General features: G+C 43.1%; 1 protein-coding gene across 1 annotated transcript in view; it reads right to left on the minus strand.

Annotated features, from left to right (window-relative positions):
* The window catches only part of PBK (PDZ binding kinase), a 52,143-nt gene extending 48,386 nt beyond the window's left edge, over positions 1-3,757 (minus strand). The window contains exon 1 of the mRNA XM_037742676.1: positions 3,333-3,757. The gene's annotated coding sequence lies outside the window, so the exon portion shown is untranslated. The remainder of the gene's footprint in view (positions 1-3,332) is intronic.
* Between the last annotated feature and the right edge of the window lie 12,216 nt (positions 3,758-15,973).

Consider the following 15,973-nt stretch of genomic DNA (forward strand, 5'->3'; position numbering starts at 1 on the left):
CACTGCTGCACTCCAGCCTGGGCAACAGAACAAAACCTGGTCTCTAAAAAGGAAAAAAAAAAAGATGTTTACTTTTGTCTCTGCTTCTGATAGCCCATTGGTGTAAGTTTATGTCTATAAGAGACAAAATTGCTTTATTCTTGTTTCACTAGGGTCTTAGGAGAAAGTGAAAGAAGGTATTTATGTCCAATCTACCATTTTTAGCTTTAAAAGTCTCTTTTATCTTTGTATTCCTGGTATACTTATTTTTGTTAGTCCATAGTAAACATTTATGGAATATAAAGAGAGTTACTGAGAGAGTTACCCTCTCTTGGCCTTGCTTGTGACAAGATGGGTCAGACCAGGAGATGCCGGGATAAGTTGTTTCAAGACACATTTCTTTTCACTTCTGACTTTGCCTGGTAATCACTTTATCACTTAGGTCTGAGATCCCAAGGCTGCGCTCCCATGAAGATCTCTAGATTCAACAGGTGTCTGGCTCATCTGGCCTTTCTGACTCCTTCTTAGTTATTAACCTTGCTACCCCGACTGACTGATTGCCGAAACTACTCCCGGAGCTCTGGTTCCCAGGCAAAGTGACCGGTCAGGTGTCAGCTGCAGCAGAAACCCTCACAGCTGATCAAGCCCTGAACGTGCTGACTGCTGAGGCTAGTGGGCCTTCTCACACAGGAAAAGAAAAACCTTAGGAAACAACCATTCCCATCCATCTGTGAATAACCGACACGGAATGTCAGCAACCCGGATCTCCTTTCGGCTTGATGGAATCTGACCTCCACTCCCCACTCTCAAGTCCAGAGAAGACTTTGCCAGAATTATAATTTATCAAAACATGTTCTATTCTAAAGGGAAAAGGGACATTGACATTATTTGTTTGGAAAACGTTCTGCTTTGTATCATTGATTCTTCATATTCCAAATAATTTGTGGGATGACTGAGTTACTTGAGTTTTCTTGCAAAGGGAGAAAAATAAAAACTCTTATAGTTCTCTAGAGGAGTAGCATAAATTAAAAATGGAAAACGAGGCAGCAGTGATACATTCCATTTACCTTCAGCAAACACTGCACAGGGACACGCTGGCTGCAGAATCCATGATACCAGAAATCAACACTGACTCTTTTTTCAGATGTGACATATTTTCCACAGAACTGGATTTTCATCTTTGCTATGACTGCCCATGGCCACTCAGTTACTGGAAACCTACCATGCCAGTTCTTTACTAAGTGGCTTTGGCAAGAACTTTGCTAGCATTTAATTACAGTGAGAAAACTCCAGAGACTTTATTAGCTGTACAAAGAATTATAGAGGTATTAGCCTAAGTTGGATAAAGTCCAGAGCAGCTGTACTACTCTTCAAGTACGAGGGAGTTTCTAAGAGTTCTATTATGCTAACAGAAAAGTATCCTGAGGTTTTAACCCTAAATTATGTTAATACTGAACATAGCTATTCCTTATTTTATAAAGTAGCTGTATTCCTGAAAATGGCTGTGCAAATCTGCCTTCTAATACCCAATCCTCCTTCTCTATTCATATATTTTGAAAATGCTTAATCTCATTTATGGCTAAATGTCAAAGTATATATATACGTTTCGTTTTTTAATGTTTTTTTTTTTTTTTGAGATAGATTCTCGCTCTGTCACCCAGTCTGAAGTGCAGTGGCACAATTGTAGCTCACTGTAGCCTCAAACTCCTGGGCTCAATCAATCCTCCAACCTTGGCCTCACAAGTAGCTTGGACTACAAGTGTGCACGACCATGCCCAGCTTGCCCAGCTAATTATTATTATTTTTTTTTTTTGGTAGAGATGGGGGTCTCACTAAGTTGCCCAGGCTGGTCTCAAACTCCCTGGCTCAAGTGATCCTCCCACCTTGGCCTCTCAAAGTGCTGGGATTATAGATGTGAGCTGCTTTATCCAACCTCAATGTACATACCTTTTTTTTTTTTTTTTTTGAGACGGGGTATCACTCTCTCACCTAGGCCAGAGTGCAGTGGCATGGTCATGGCTCACTGCAGCCTTGACCACCCAGGCTCAAGCAATTCTTCCACCTCACCGTCCAATGTAGCTGGGGCTACAGGCACACACCACCATGCCTGGCTAACTTTTACCTCTGCATATTTTTGGTAGAGACAGGGTTTTGCCATGTTACCCAGACTGGTCTTGAACTCTTGGGCTCAAGTTATCTGCCCTTGTCAGCTTTCCAAAGTGCTGAGATTACAGGTGGGAGCCACCACAGCCCGCTGACTCAATGTACCTAGCTTTACTTTCAGTTCTACTTCTCCAAGTTTTTTTTTGACAAGTACTTAAATATAAAAAGAGTAAATACACTAATACAGCTATCTACTTAAAGGAGTGTTTATTAAATATTGTGATAATGAGTATTTGCTTATTATTTTGATTTTTGTATATTAATAGTAATTAATCTCAGCTTCATCCAAAATGTGCAGTCCGGCTCACTTAACCTGGCTTAACCTTCCAAAATATATTGGCTTGTAATTCACACACACCGCCACTAGGTGGTGGTGGTGCTTTGGCCACTGAATGAGCTTAGTATGCTCTTTCAAAATTATGTATAGCACCTAGCGGCTCTAGCCTGTAATCTCAGGACTTTGGGAGGTCGAGGCAGGCAGATCATCTGAGGTCAGCAGTTCGAGACCAGCCTGGCAAACATGGTGAAACCCTTGTCTCTACTAAGACTACAAAATTAGCCAGGCATGGAGGGTGCATGCCTGTAATCCCAGCTACTGGGAAGGGTGAGGCAGGAGAATTGCTTGAACCTGGGAGGCGGAGGTTGCAGTGAGCCAAGATCACAACACTGCACTGCAGCCTGGGAGACAAGAGCAAAAACTCCATCAAAAACAAAATATATATATATAAATATATATATATATAGATAGATAGATAGATACTTCGCTGTTGAAATAAGTACAATCATTATATTTTCCATTAATCATTCAATATGATCATTTCAACTTAATTCTCAACTTATTTCAATGCTGGATTAGCTTACATCAGTGTTTCTAAAAGTAAATTTTGTAGAGCACTAGTTTTCCACACAATGGTTTTCTATGCTGCATAAGAAATTACCACAATCTTCGCAGCTTAAAACAACAAACATTTAGATTTCTGCCTCCAGAATGGCAGCACGAGGAGCTCCACAGTCTCCAGCAAAGCCAGGATAACCAGTGAAAAATATATTTCAAACCCCAGCATTTAAAGTCTCCGGAAATTGTCCTAGGAGTATATAGGAAATAAATAAACATATATTGAAGAAAATGGAGTAAAACTTGGCAAGAACAGTGGGAGTCCATGGCATTTGAACCATAACTCCTTCCTTACCCAGGGCTGACGGTGCAGAAACTCCAGTCTAGACGGGTGAAGCCAAGAACACAAAGCTCTGTCTCCCCTTGGCTCCCACTTTTGGGTATGGTACGTTCCCGGGAGAGGGCAGGCCACGGAAATTTTCATCAGCTGTGGGTTGTAGGGACTACATTCCAGGTGAGCCAACCAAGAGGTCTGATGTTCGCTTCTTCCACCAGCCCTCACTGGCAGGTGCAGATTCTTCACCAGGTGCATCACATCGAGAACGTGGATGCTGTGCTTATCCTTGTTTGCAGGGTGGAGGCTCCACGCTGAGAGGGGTGGATGAAGTCATCCTTTTCTATCAGGAAGTGTGGAGTGGGGGATAACAAAACGGGTCAATGTGGGGGGAGAGAAGGTTTTGCATTTATGCAAAAAGGAGGTCAGTTCTGCATGACTTTTATTGCACACTGGTATAAGATCCATGAAGTAATGATTGCTTATGCATGGTGAAAGCTTGGTGCAACAGATAGGATACTAGACTAGAGGCTGGATACCTTTCACCTTAGTTTTGTTGTTTACCAGCTGTGTTAGGTAATTTACCTAACCTCCAGTGCCTCCGTTTCTTCATTACATAATGAACAGGGCAAATATGCAAACCAAATCAGATAACTTGTAAAGCTGCCTTAAATTGATTACCTATACGAATGTAAGAGTTTTTTTTTATTGTTGTTGATGACAGTGTAGATGGTTAATCACTAACTGACTGAAAATAATTGGCTTAAGGAAGCATATTCAATTAAGTAATCCTTGATTGATTAGACAGGTTTAAACCCAGTTCTTGTGGTTGTTCATTACCATGGACATAGAACGATCAGTTATACACCAGGATGGCTGTTCTCCACCTTCAGTGTGTTTTAGAATCACCTAAAGAGCTTGTGGAAATGCAGACTTCGGGAACCCCTCCCCAGAGTTTCTGATTCCGAAAGTCTGGATTGGGGTCTGAAATGGTGCATTTCTAGCCACTTCCCAGGAGACACTGATGTTGTTAGTTTAGAGACTGCAGTTTGTGAACTGTCTTTGGTGAACAGGACATTTTCAGTCTTGTTACAAATTGCCAGAAGGATCCTGAAAAAAAAAATCCAGGTAATATGAAAACTTTTTTTAAAAAAGGCACCTGCCCTAGTCTGGGAACTGCTAGAAATCTGCAAGAAGGAAGGAATGTTGGAGCTGAAATCTGGCATAACAGTGGTAGTTAATCAACGTAGCAGGGTGGCAGGAGAGAAGAACTGCTGGACCAAAAGAAGAACGTGCCAAAGGCTGGATGGAGCGTGATTCTTGATGCTTCTGAGGAACGGAAGGCCAGCGTGCTTGGGTGAAGCTGAGGGCAGTGGAGGCACCAGGGAGGCAGGCGTGAGAAGCCGGCGACAGCCCCTGCAGACTCGGAATTTCATCCTGAGAGCAATGGGAATTTGCTGAAAGGTTTTCAGCAAAAGAACGCAATGACCTAATTTGTGTTTTTAAAAATCCTCTCTGGCTGCTACACGGAACATTGGCTGGAAGCAGGCATGGGTAGAAATGATGAGACTAGCTAGGAAGGTGCAGGTCCAAGAGAACTGCTGTCAAGGGCTGACTGAGAAGGCCTAAGTGAGGTGGGCAGCTGCAGATGGAGACTGAGGCGTTTCCCGGAGAGGTGAGAGAGGGAGCTGCCACCTCCCAGCTGGGCAAGGTGCAACGTTCACTGAGCTGGAGGGTGGAGGACCACAGTGTGATGGTGAGGATGGGTGGGAGGGACATCCTGATTTCACTGGGGACTTACTGTGTTTTAATTTTTTAACTCACACTAGACTTCAGGATTTTTTTTTTTTTTTTTTTGAGGCAGACTCTTGCTCTGTTGCCCAGGTTAGCGTACAGTGATCTCAGCTCACTGCAACCTCCGCCTCTCAGGTGCAAATGATACTTTTGCCTCAGTAACCCAAGTAGCTGGGAGTACAGGCATAAGCCTTCCTGGCTAAGTTTTGTATTTTTAGTAGAGACGAGGTTTTTCCATGCTGGCCAGGCTGGTCTTGAACGCCCGACCTCAGATGATCCGCCCGCCTCGGCCTCCCAAAGTGCTGGGATTGTAGGCATCAGCCATGACGACCAGCCAGAACTCAGAATTTCTTTTTATTTGGAGAATATACATTTCTAAGACTTTTGAACCATGCATAGATCCACATAATCACCATTACTATGAGGACACAGGACAAATTCATCTCACAGAAAATTCCTGAGGATGTCCTTGGTAGTCAAATCTTGTCCTTACTCCTAAAACCTGGCAACACCAGTATCATCTTGGCCTGTATACTCTTACCTTTTCAAGAACGTCCCGATGTGGAATCATACAGTGGGTAATCCTTGGGGCCTGGCTTCTTTCACTTAGCGCAGCGTATTTGAGATTCATCTGTGCTCCTGCGTGTGCCAATAGCTCATTTCTTTTTATTCCTAAGAAGTAGCGTGTTGTTTCAGTGAACCCCTTTGTTTTGGCATTTATGAATAACACTGCTACAAAGTCTCATGGGCAGACTTCTGTGTGAACAGAGAGTTTCATTCCTCTAGGGTAAATGCCTAGAGTTGGGGTGATGTCTCATATGAGCTTAAGATTAACGATATTTTTAAAATTTATTTATTAATTTTTAATTTTTTTTTTTTTTTTTTGAGACAGAGTCTCACTCTGTCACCCAGGCTGGAGTGCAGTGGTTCAATCTCAGCTCACCGCAACCTCCGCCTCCTGGGTTCAGGCAATTCTCCTGCCTCAGCCTCCTGAGTAGCTGGGATTACAGGCACGTGCCACCATGCCCAGCTAATTTTTTGTATTTTTAGTAGAGACGGGGTTTCACCATGTTGACCAGGATGGTCTCAATCTCTTGACCTCGTGATCCACCCGCCTCGGCCTCCCAAAGTGCTGGGATTACAGGCGTGAGCCACCGCGCCCGGCCTAATATTTGTATTTTTAGTAGAGACAGGGTTTTACCATATCGGCCAGACTGGTCTTGAACTCCTGACCTTAGGTGATCCGCCCACTTCAGCCTCCCAAAGTACTGGGATTACAGGCTTGAGCCACCGTGCCCAGCTGAGGCTTTGCTTCTTCCACAAACAGAAGGAGGCAGACAGCAGAGTTGAATGCTGATCGGATGTGCTATAGGCTACCAAAGAAAGGCTTGGTGTACCGATGCAGACGTCATTGGTAAGCCCAGGACCGCCCTAAATAGGGGATAGATGGGACCATGCTGAGGAGGGAGTGGAGGTGAGGAAATGGAGTCAGCCGGTCAACTGTTTTCATTTTCTAATTTTAAAAATTAATTTATTTTTCAGAGACAGAGTCCTGCTCTAAGGCCCATGCTGGAGGGCAGGGGCGTGATCATAGCTCACTGGTCTGACTCTTGGGCTCAAGTGATGCTCCTGCCTCGGCCTCCCAAAGTGCTGGGATTACAGGCCTGAGTCACGGTGCCCGATCCAGGTCATCTTTTGAGATGTGGCTTTAAAGAGGAGACAGATAGATTAACAGATTTCCGTTTACGATCTACCTGTCTACTCTTTAAAGAAGGTCAAAGATATTTCATGCTTAGGCTTTGGCAAACTTTGAGAATTTCTACATTAAGAAATGACTCTTTTCATTTACTCAAGAATTCAGCGTTTGAGGGCCCATCATGTGCCAAGTATTTTGCTGAGACAGGAAAGATGGAGACAATGGAGGCCCCAGGTGACAGGCCACTAACTGTGTAGACGGCACTCCATCTATCAACTCGAGCAGAGCAAACAGTTCTGTTTATGGCATGAAGGCACAAGAGCGTTCTTACAGGTAACATCTTTCTGTAGAAATTGTGAATTTTGTCTTTGAGGTAATAAAATACCAGATCTGCAAGGGAACTGAGAGATCATTTAATTCAAATGCAGGAATTTGAGACCCAGAGAGGCCAAACAGCTTGCCCAAGGACTCACAACTCTGAAGTGGCGGATTCAGGGCTGGAGCCCTTATCTTCCGCTTCCCAGTTCAGGGGATTTTCCACTACCCAGTGCCAGATGATACACCCAAGTGTCAATTTCTGCATTTCTAAACTCACACGGCTTACCCATTCCTTTAAGTGGCAATGTTAATGAATTCCATGAGTCCGTGCTTATTTTCCATATTCTGCCAATTAGTTGTGGGTTGGGGTGATCCATTCCAAGGCCCTAGATTATGAAGTGCAGCGTCAGCTGTTTTTTTGAAGGTAATTCATTCCAAAGCTCGGACCAGTTACACCTAACAGAATTAACGGTTGGTTGAATTTGTCTCTAAATGTCTTTGAATTGAAAATCAATAGCCCTGTCTGCTCCCCCCATAGATGGCTACAGAGCAGCTGGGGCATGGGGGAGGTGGTGTCTCCACACACTGGGAAGGTGGGTATTCTGAGGGGCGCAGGGGTCAGGCTCAAAGCAGCCCCCCGTTACCTGGTGGATGACAGGCTGGAGCGGTCTGTTTTGGGAGTTGGCCTTCTTTTGCGATTCCAACTAGAAACAATAGTAAAGAGAATTTGATTATTTCTAACCTGCCCTCCCTCTGTCACTCTCCCAGCCCTGAGCAATCTGGATTGGGCTCCTACCATCTGGGAAATATCAATTTCACTTGGAAAGCAGGAGTATCTCCTACTTCATCTAGAACTAGTTACTTCCCCAGCCAGCAGCACATAAAGGAGAAACAGAAAAAGTATATATCATCTATCCATTGTACAAAACAGCCATTGTCATGCCCCTGGCTTCTGGCGATCAGATCAATCTTGGGTGGCCTCTGCCGTCCAGCCTAATCATTTGAGGAGGCGAAGGCTTGTCCTGCACTGATGTGTCTAGCAGTGTGGCTCTGGTGATGGCATCTTTAAATATTACCGCTGGAAACTGTAGGGGAGGAAAAAATCATTTCCCCTCTCTACTCTTCTAAATTCTTGGCTGGAACCCTGTAACAAAAGACAGATTAGTGAGAGAAAAATGAAGAGAAGTTTATTAACACGCATATCTCATATGTGCATGGGAGAAAGCTCAGGGAAAGAGTAACTCTCAAAGAGGTAGCTTACAACTCCTATGTATATGCCATCTTTAACAAAGAACAATACATTTTTAGAAAAGTGACAAGGGCCGGGTGCGGTGGCTCATGCCTGTAATCCCAGCACTTTGGGAGGCTGAGGCAGGTGGATCACCTGAGGTCAGGAGTTCAAGACCAGCCTGGCCAACATAGTGAAATGCCATCTCTACTAAAAATACAAAAAGTAACTGGGCGTGGTGGTGCCTGCAATGTAATCCCGGCTACTCGGGAGGCTGAGGCAGGAGGATCACTTGAATTCAGGAGATGGAGGTTGTAGTAAGCCGAGATCCCACCACTGCACTCCAGCCTGGGTGACAGAGCAAAACTTTATCTAAAAAAAAGTTACCAAAGAAGGATCCCGAGTCTCTAGGGGTGGCAAATGGTGGCAAGGCTAATATAGACACAGGCTAGTTAGTAAAGTTTGTCATGTGGATTTCCCTTGTGTGACCCAGGCTGTGAAGGGTCAAAAGTCATCCCCAGGGATCAACTTCGTCTTTCCTCGTGGAGCGGGGAGGAGGGACACCTTTGCAAATTTACTTCCTGCTTTTAGGCATAGTGGGGAGGGCAGAGGGCTTTCCTTGTATTTGCTGCTTCTTAATTGCCTTCAGCTCACAATAATTCTTATGTCAAAGTGGTATATTTTGGAGCGCTATATTCTGCTACCCTTTGAAAGCCTTTCCAAACTCACACATTTAGATTATTACCAACAAGGAAACCAGGCTCGGGGAAATGAAATATCTCACATTCTATACATTTGTGGTGGTGCCTGCCTGCTCTCTCTGCTGTTTCTCCATCTGCAAAAAGGGAGATTGAGTGCTTTTAATATCCTTTCCACCCCTGGAATTCAATGCCCTGAAAGTCCCTTTTAGCCTTGCTCCTCAACACGTGGGTGTGGACAGCACCCTTGCAGCATCGCTGGGACGCCACCGAGACCTGCTGAATGAGGATCTGCATTTCAACAACGTGCATATAAGATTTAGAAGACTCATATAAGCACAACTCACATAAGTCAGCTTTAGAAGTCCAGGTGCTCTTGCCTAAACATTCTGCATTTTTTCCCTAAAGCTTTCAGTTGTCTTTCTCTCATCAGCCTGCAGAGGTCAGGAGAGAGCCAACGGCCATCTTAATGAAGGGAAGGAGGGAAGGAGGGACAGACACAGCTTTTTTTTCCCTGGCTTAATTTAAATCGGTATTCGGCTTAACTTTCTCCCTATTCTACCCTCCCGTCTTCAAGTCCCTTAAGCTCCTTGGCCTGTTACCCAGTAAAACTACAAGGAAATGGGCCATGTGGTGTATTTTGAAGCTGTCCACAGTACAGATACTCCAGTGTGTGCCCTTCCAGAAAACAGCTGGACCCAAGGGTCCTCCTGTCTCACATGAGACTCCCAGGGCGGGATTAAAAATGCAGAAATCCCACATTTCCTTGCAAATCCAGGTAAATCAGTGGTTATTATTATACCACTCTAACCACGTGATGTAATGAAGCGTGGTTTATTTTGGTTCTACAATCTATTTATCAAGGCATTTGTGTTCTTTTTATTGTTGATCAATTCCCTATAATTTAACATGCTAATGACCACCTCTCTCATAAACCAAAGGTCAATGTCTTCCATGTTGTTATACAAATGATATTCTTTGTAAAATGCTTTAGAGTTTGTAAAACCCTTTCTATTTCACCTTTTAAAAAATCTTCATAACACAAGATATACTGAATACCTCCATTTATTAAGATGCTAACGTGGCAAAAGGTTTCTGGTAGGTTGTGGAACTGAGACTTGAATCCAGGTCTTCTAATCCTATATTCCATAAATCTTTTCATTTTACTAAATGTCCCTCACTAATTATAATAAAGTTTCCATTCAACGACTGACATCAAGGTGTAGTTACCCACCACCGAGATGATTTATTTGGGGATTTAACATTTTTATCTGATAATATTTTGTTCAGTAGTGCAATTTATCAGCAATAACTGATTAGATATTATCATATCTAAAGAAGATTTCCCGGCCAGGCGCGGTGGCTCACGCCTGTAATCCCAGCACTTTGGGAGGCCAGGGCAGGCAGATCACGAGGTCAAGAGATCGAGACCATCCTGGCCAACATAGTGAAACCCTGTCTCTACTACAAAAATACAAAAATTAGCTGAGCATGGTGGAGCGTGCCTGTAGTCCCAGCTACTCGGGAGGCTAAGGCAGGAGAATTGCTTGAACCCGGGAGGCGGAGGTTGCAGTGAGCCGAGATTGCGCCACTGCACTCCAGCCTGGTGCCTGGTGACAGAGCGAGACTCTAACTCAAAGGAAAAAAAAAAAGATTTCCCTTTGTCTGTAATTAGAAAGAAGCTACTGGGAAAAATGAAGTTTAAAAGTAATAATCCAAAACACCACAGGATGGGGATATTCCCTAGAATGCAAAGTCAACACCCCTTCCCTCTGTCCATTCCTGTCATGCTGAGCCCTCACCCCCACCATATAAATTCTCTTTTCCGTCTCTCTAGTACAGAAAGGAGAGGATTTTTCTTTCTCCTTTTGGGTCTTCCTTCTTTTCTCAAACATTAAATACCTAGTGTTTCGGTCCTTTTGGGCTGCCGTAACAAGCTACCAGGTGGTTTATCAACAATGGAAATTTATTTCTCACAGGTCTGGAGGCTGGGAAGTCCAAGATCAAGGTGCTGGCAGATTCACTGTCTGGTGAGGGCCACTTCCTGGCTCATAGATTGTGCCTACTTACTGTGTCCTCACATGGCAGAAGAGGGGAAGGGAATCTCCAGGATCTCTCAAGTGAAGGCGCTAATCCCATTCATGAGGGCTCCACACCCCTCACCTAATCACCTCCCAAAGGCCTCAGCATCTCATCCCATATGCCTGGAGGTGAGGATTTCAGCATAGGAATTTGGCTGGGGACATAAACATTCAACTCATAGCACTTACTTTTTTTTTTTTTTTTCCTTGAGACAAAGTCCAGGCTGGAGTGCAGTGGTGCAAACTCAGCTCACTACCACCTCCACCCCCAAGGCTCAAATGATCCTCCTACCTCAGCCTCCCAAGTAGCTGGGACCACAGGTATGCACCACCATGCCCAGCTAATTTTTTTTTCTTTTGTATTTTTTGTGGAGACGGTTTCACCATGTTGCCCAGGCTCATTTGGAACTTCTGGGCTCAGGCAATCCACCTGGCTCAGCCTCCTAACCTGTTGGGATAACAGGCGTGAGCCACTGTGCCCGGCTGGGACCTACTATTTATCAAGCCCTCTATCAGGTGCTGATGACACAGTGGAGAAGGCGGCTCAGTTCCTGTTCTCTAGGGATGATAGTCTAATGAGGAAATCTGACACTGGACAAATGGGAATGGGGAAGAGAGAGGACCATGGCAGCTGGGACACACCCTGGTGTGGGGGTCAGGGATGGATCAGGGAGGGCTTCCGTCAGACACAGTGGTATTTAGGCTGAGACTTAAAGGATAGCAATTGCAGGGAATATGAGTGGGCCAGTGGGAGGAGGAGCTCTCTGTGCAGAGAAACAGCATCAGTGCTGAGCATGTCAGGCAGGGTGGAGTCTAGGGGCAGGGCAAGGGGCAGGGGGACCAGCTGCAGTTGGAGAGGGCCTGGGGCCAGGTGGTCAAAGACTCCATGGACCCAAACACAGGATTTGCTGTTCCAAAATCACTGGTGTTGAGTTCATCTATTTGAATATTTCAATGGGAGTATTCTGCTGCTATTCATATCTTTTGAGAGGCTTAAACATTAATACTGGGATATAATTTTTCATTTTTTAAAACTTCCCAATTAAGAGTTCACTTAAAAGTGAGGGACATGCCTGTTGACATCTTTTTTTTTTTTTTTCTTAAATAAAAAAAAAAAAAAAAAAACTATAATAGTGCAGTAACATATAAGGAAACAGACACTGTCATTAAAAGCCTTCCCACAAAGAAAACACTGGGATTGGAAGCTTTAAAAGGTAAGTTCTAGCATGCATTCAATAAATAGAGCGTCTAAATCTTATACAAATACTTCCAGAATATAGAAAATGAGAAAACACCTGGTTCACTTTATGAAACTTCAGGAATTTTCAAGAACCCAGTCTCTAAAAAACATGAACAAAATAAAACAAAAACATATGGAAAAGGTAGGTTCACTGGTGCATTGAACTCTCATATTCTAATAATTTGTCCGTAGATTATTTGGGGGTTTCTATGTACACAATCATATCATCTGTAAATGCTTAGTTGTGTTTCTTCCTTTCCAATCTCATAACCTTTTCTTTACTTACCATGCAGGTCAAGATCTCAGGCCCATTGCTGAAAGGTTGCAGAGATAGCTGGTATTTTCATCTTGTTTCTAATGTTTAAAAGGAATGTTCCTAATATTTACATTTAAGTATGTTAATTGCAAGTTTTTGATAGATATCTTTAGGAGATGGTCCTACTTATCTTTTCTTTGCAAAGAGGTTTTGTTGTTGATGAATATTCAATCTTCTGTATCTATTGAGATAACTACATAATTTTCTCCTTTAATCTGTTAATGTGATGAATTACATTAATAGATATCCTGATATTAAACCAAATTTGCAGTCCTAGGATAAATACAGCTTGCATGATGTATAATGCTTTTGACATTTTGCTAGGTTATATTTGTTAATGTGTTGTTTATAGTTTTCTCATCTATGTTGATGGGTGAGATTGGCATATAATCTTTCCTTTTCCATAGGTTTTTTGTCTTGTTATGATTTTTTGTTTTTTCTTAGAGACTGAAGTCTCAGAAGTTCCTCAAGTTTCATAAAATGAATCAGATGAAGTGTTTTCTCTTTTTCTATTCTCTGGAAGTATTTGCATAAGATTTAGATGTTCTATTTATTGAACATACGCTAGAGCTTACCTTTTAAAGCATCGGATCCTACTGTTTTCTTTGTGGGAAGATTTTTAACTACAGAGTCTATTTACTTATATGTTATTGCACTATTCACTATTAAAATTTGTGTCTTCTGTTTTTCTTTCTTGATCAGTTTTGCTTCAGGTCTGTCAGTATCATTTGTCTTTTTAAAGTTCCAAATTTTGGCTTTGTTCATCCATGATTCTGCCTGTTCCATGGATATGGTACAATTTGTCTGTCCATTCACCTGCTGGTGGATGTTACGTTGTCCCATTCTTGTTTATTACAGCTTCATCTGAACATTTGTATATGAGTCTTCACCTCCTTTTATTTCTCTTGGGTAAATACCTAGGATTGCAATGGCTGAGCTGCATGGTAGGTTTATGTTTAACTCTTTAAGAGAATTGCCAAATTGTTTCCAAAGTGGCTGTATCATTTTACATTCCCACTAGCCATGTATGAAAGTTCCGTTGTTACACTTCCTTTCCAACACAAGACATTGTTAGTACTTTGGCTTGGGCCAGTTGGTTATTTTCCGAAGAGATTTAAATACCAAAAAAATATTGGTTTTATTTACCCATGTAGTGACCATTTCCAGTGCTGTTGATTTTGGTGTAGTTCCACATTCCCATCTAGTATCATTATGCTTCTGCATGAAGGATTTCCTTCAACATTTCTTGCAGTGCATCTGAGCTTTGTCAGTGACAAGTTAAACACACGTTTCTTGTAGTGCCTGCAGGTCTGCTGGTGATGAATTCTTTCAGCTCTTATACATCTGAAAAAACCATATTTCACCTTTGTGTTCGCAAGATATATTTACTGGGTTAAGAATTCTAGGTTGAGAGTTGTTTTTTTTCCCCTCTCAGTGCTTTAAAGATGTCACCCCTCTGTCTTTTAGCTTGCATTTTTTCCCAAAGAGACATTTGTTATCTTTGCACCCCTCTACGTCATGTTTTCACCATCTCTCGTTGTTTTTAAGATTTTATCAGTGGTTTTAAGCAATTTAGTTATAATGTAACTTAGTGTAGAATCTCATCATTTTTCTTGTGCTCAGGGTTTGTTGAGTTCTGTGGATCTATGGGTATATAGTTTTTACCAAATTTAAGAAAAGTTCAGCCATTCCTTTAAATATTTATTTCTGACCTCCTCTCCTTCATGGGCTCCAATTATAGATATACTTGCCACTTGAAGTTTTTCCACAATTCACTGATGTTCTACTAAGTTTTTTCCTGTGTTTTATTTTGAACTGTTGTTTCTTCAAGCTCACTAATCCTTTCTTCTGGAGCCTGTAATCTGCTGTTAATTTCAACTAGTATAATTTTCAACCCGGACATTGCAGTTTCACCTTGAGATGTTTGATATAGGTCTTTTTACACCTTTCAAACACTTTTTTAACATTGCTTTTATTTGATGTAAAATAAGACTTCTGTTTTTCCAAATGAAAAGACCGAAAGAAGAGGTATCATAAGATATCACACCTTTCATGCATCTATTTCACATCTTTTCTCCAGGGTCCTTGGATACATTTCACATACCTGTTTCCACGTCCAGGCTGTTCCTTTATGATTCTCTTCAACCAGGAAATACTCACAGGGAAGACTTCAGGTTTTGGCCATGAGAGGATACTCATTACTGGAATTGCCCTCCTTCTGACATAACCAGAAAATGGTATGAAATACTTGATCAATTCAGTTATTGGATAACAGGTGGTGCAAGGAGGGGAGCCCAGAACCAGGCAATCTCGCTGAGGTGAGGGGGCAAGACTGGTGACAGGAGGCCATGGCAGCTATAATTTGCAGAGCACAGTCCCTGAGAGAAGGAAACTACACAGAGAAAGCTCCAGAAAAGTGCATATATTTCCCTTGAGTCTTTGGCTGAAACGGATCTGACCATGCGGAAACCCCAGGGGCACAAGGACAACTTCTGGAGGAAGAACCATGGCTCATACAACCTCTCTCCAGGGAGCCACTCAAGTTCCCTGAGCCAGAGAGGAAAAAGGATGCAGGGGACTGAAAGCCCTTCTTCCTGAGAGCTCTTTGGCCTGTTCTAGCTGGGGGAGATGGGGGAGAGGAATAAATGACAAAGCTCCAAGCAGGCAGGACCCCACCTCAGCTCCAAAAAGCTACAGGTAGGGGAAGGAGAAGAAAGGGGTTAAGGTAAGGCATGTCCTCCAGAGGGCTGAAGAAGAGCTATTCTAAGAAGACAAATGACTTACACATTTGACATTTTATAGAAACGTTAGAATAACTGACTGTCGGGCCGGGTGAGGTGGCTCACACATGTGATCCCAGCACTTTGGAAGGCCAAGGTGGGCAGGTCACTTGAGGTCAGGAGTTCAAGACCAGTGTGGCCAACATGGCAAAACACCAGCTCTACTAAAAATACAAAAATTAGGCATGGAGGCTCATGCCTGTAATCCCAACTACTTGGGAGGCTGAGGCATGTGAATCACTTGAGCCCAGGAGGCAGAGGTTGCAGTGAGCTGAGATGGCACCACTGCACTCTAGCCTGGGCGACAGAGGGAGACCCTGTCTCAACAAAGGAAAAAAAAAAAGGCCAGGCACAGTGGCTCTTGCCTATAATCCTAGCAGTTTGGGAGGCTAAGGCAGGCGGATCACCTGAGGCCAGGAGTTCAAGACCAGCCTGGACAACATGGTGAAACCCTGTCTCTATTAAAAATGCAAAAATTAGCCAGGTGTGGTGGTGCGTACCTGTAATCCCA

The sequence above is a fragment of the Cebus imitator genome, unplaced genomic scaffold, assembly GCF_001604975.1.
Source record: "Cebus imitator isolate Cc_AM_T3 unplaced genomic scaffold, Cebus_imitator-1.0 Scaffold125, whole genome shotgun sequence".
In the NCBI taxonomy this organism is placed as follows: Eukaryota; Metazoa; Chordata; class Mammalia; order Primates; family Cebidae; genus Cebus; species Cebus imitator.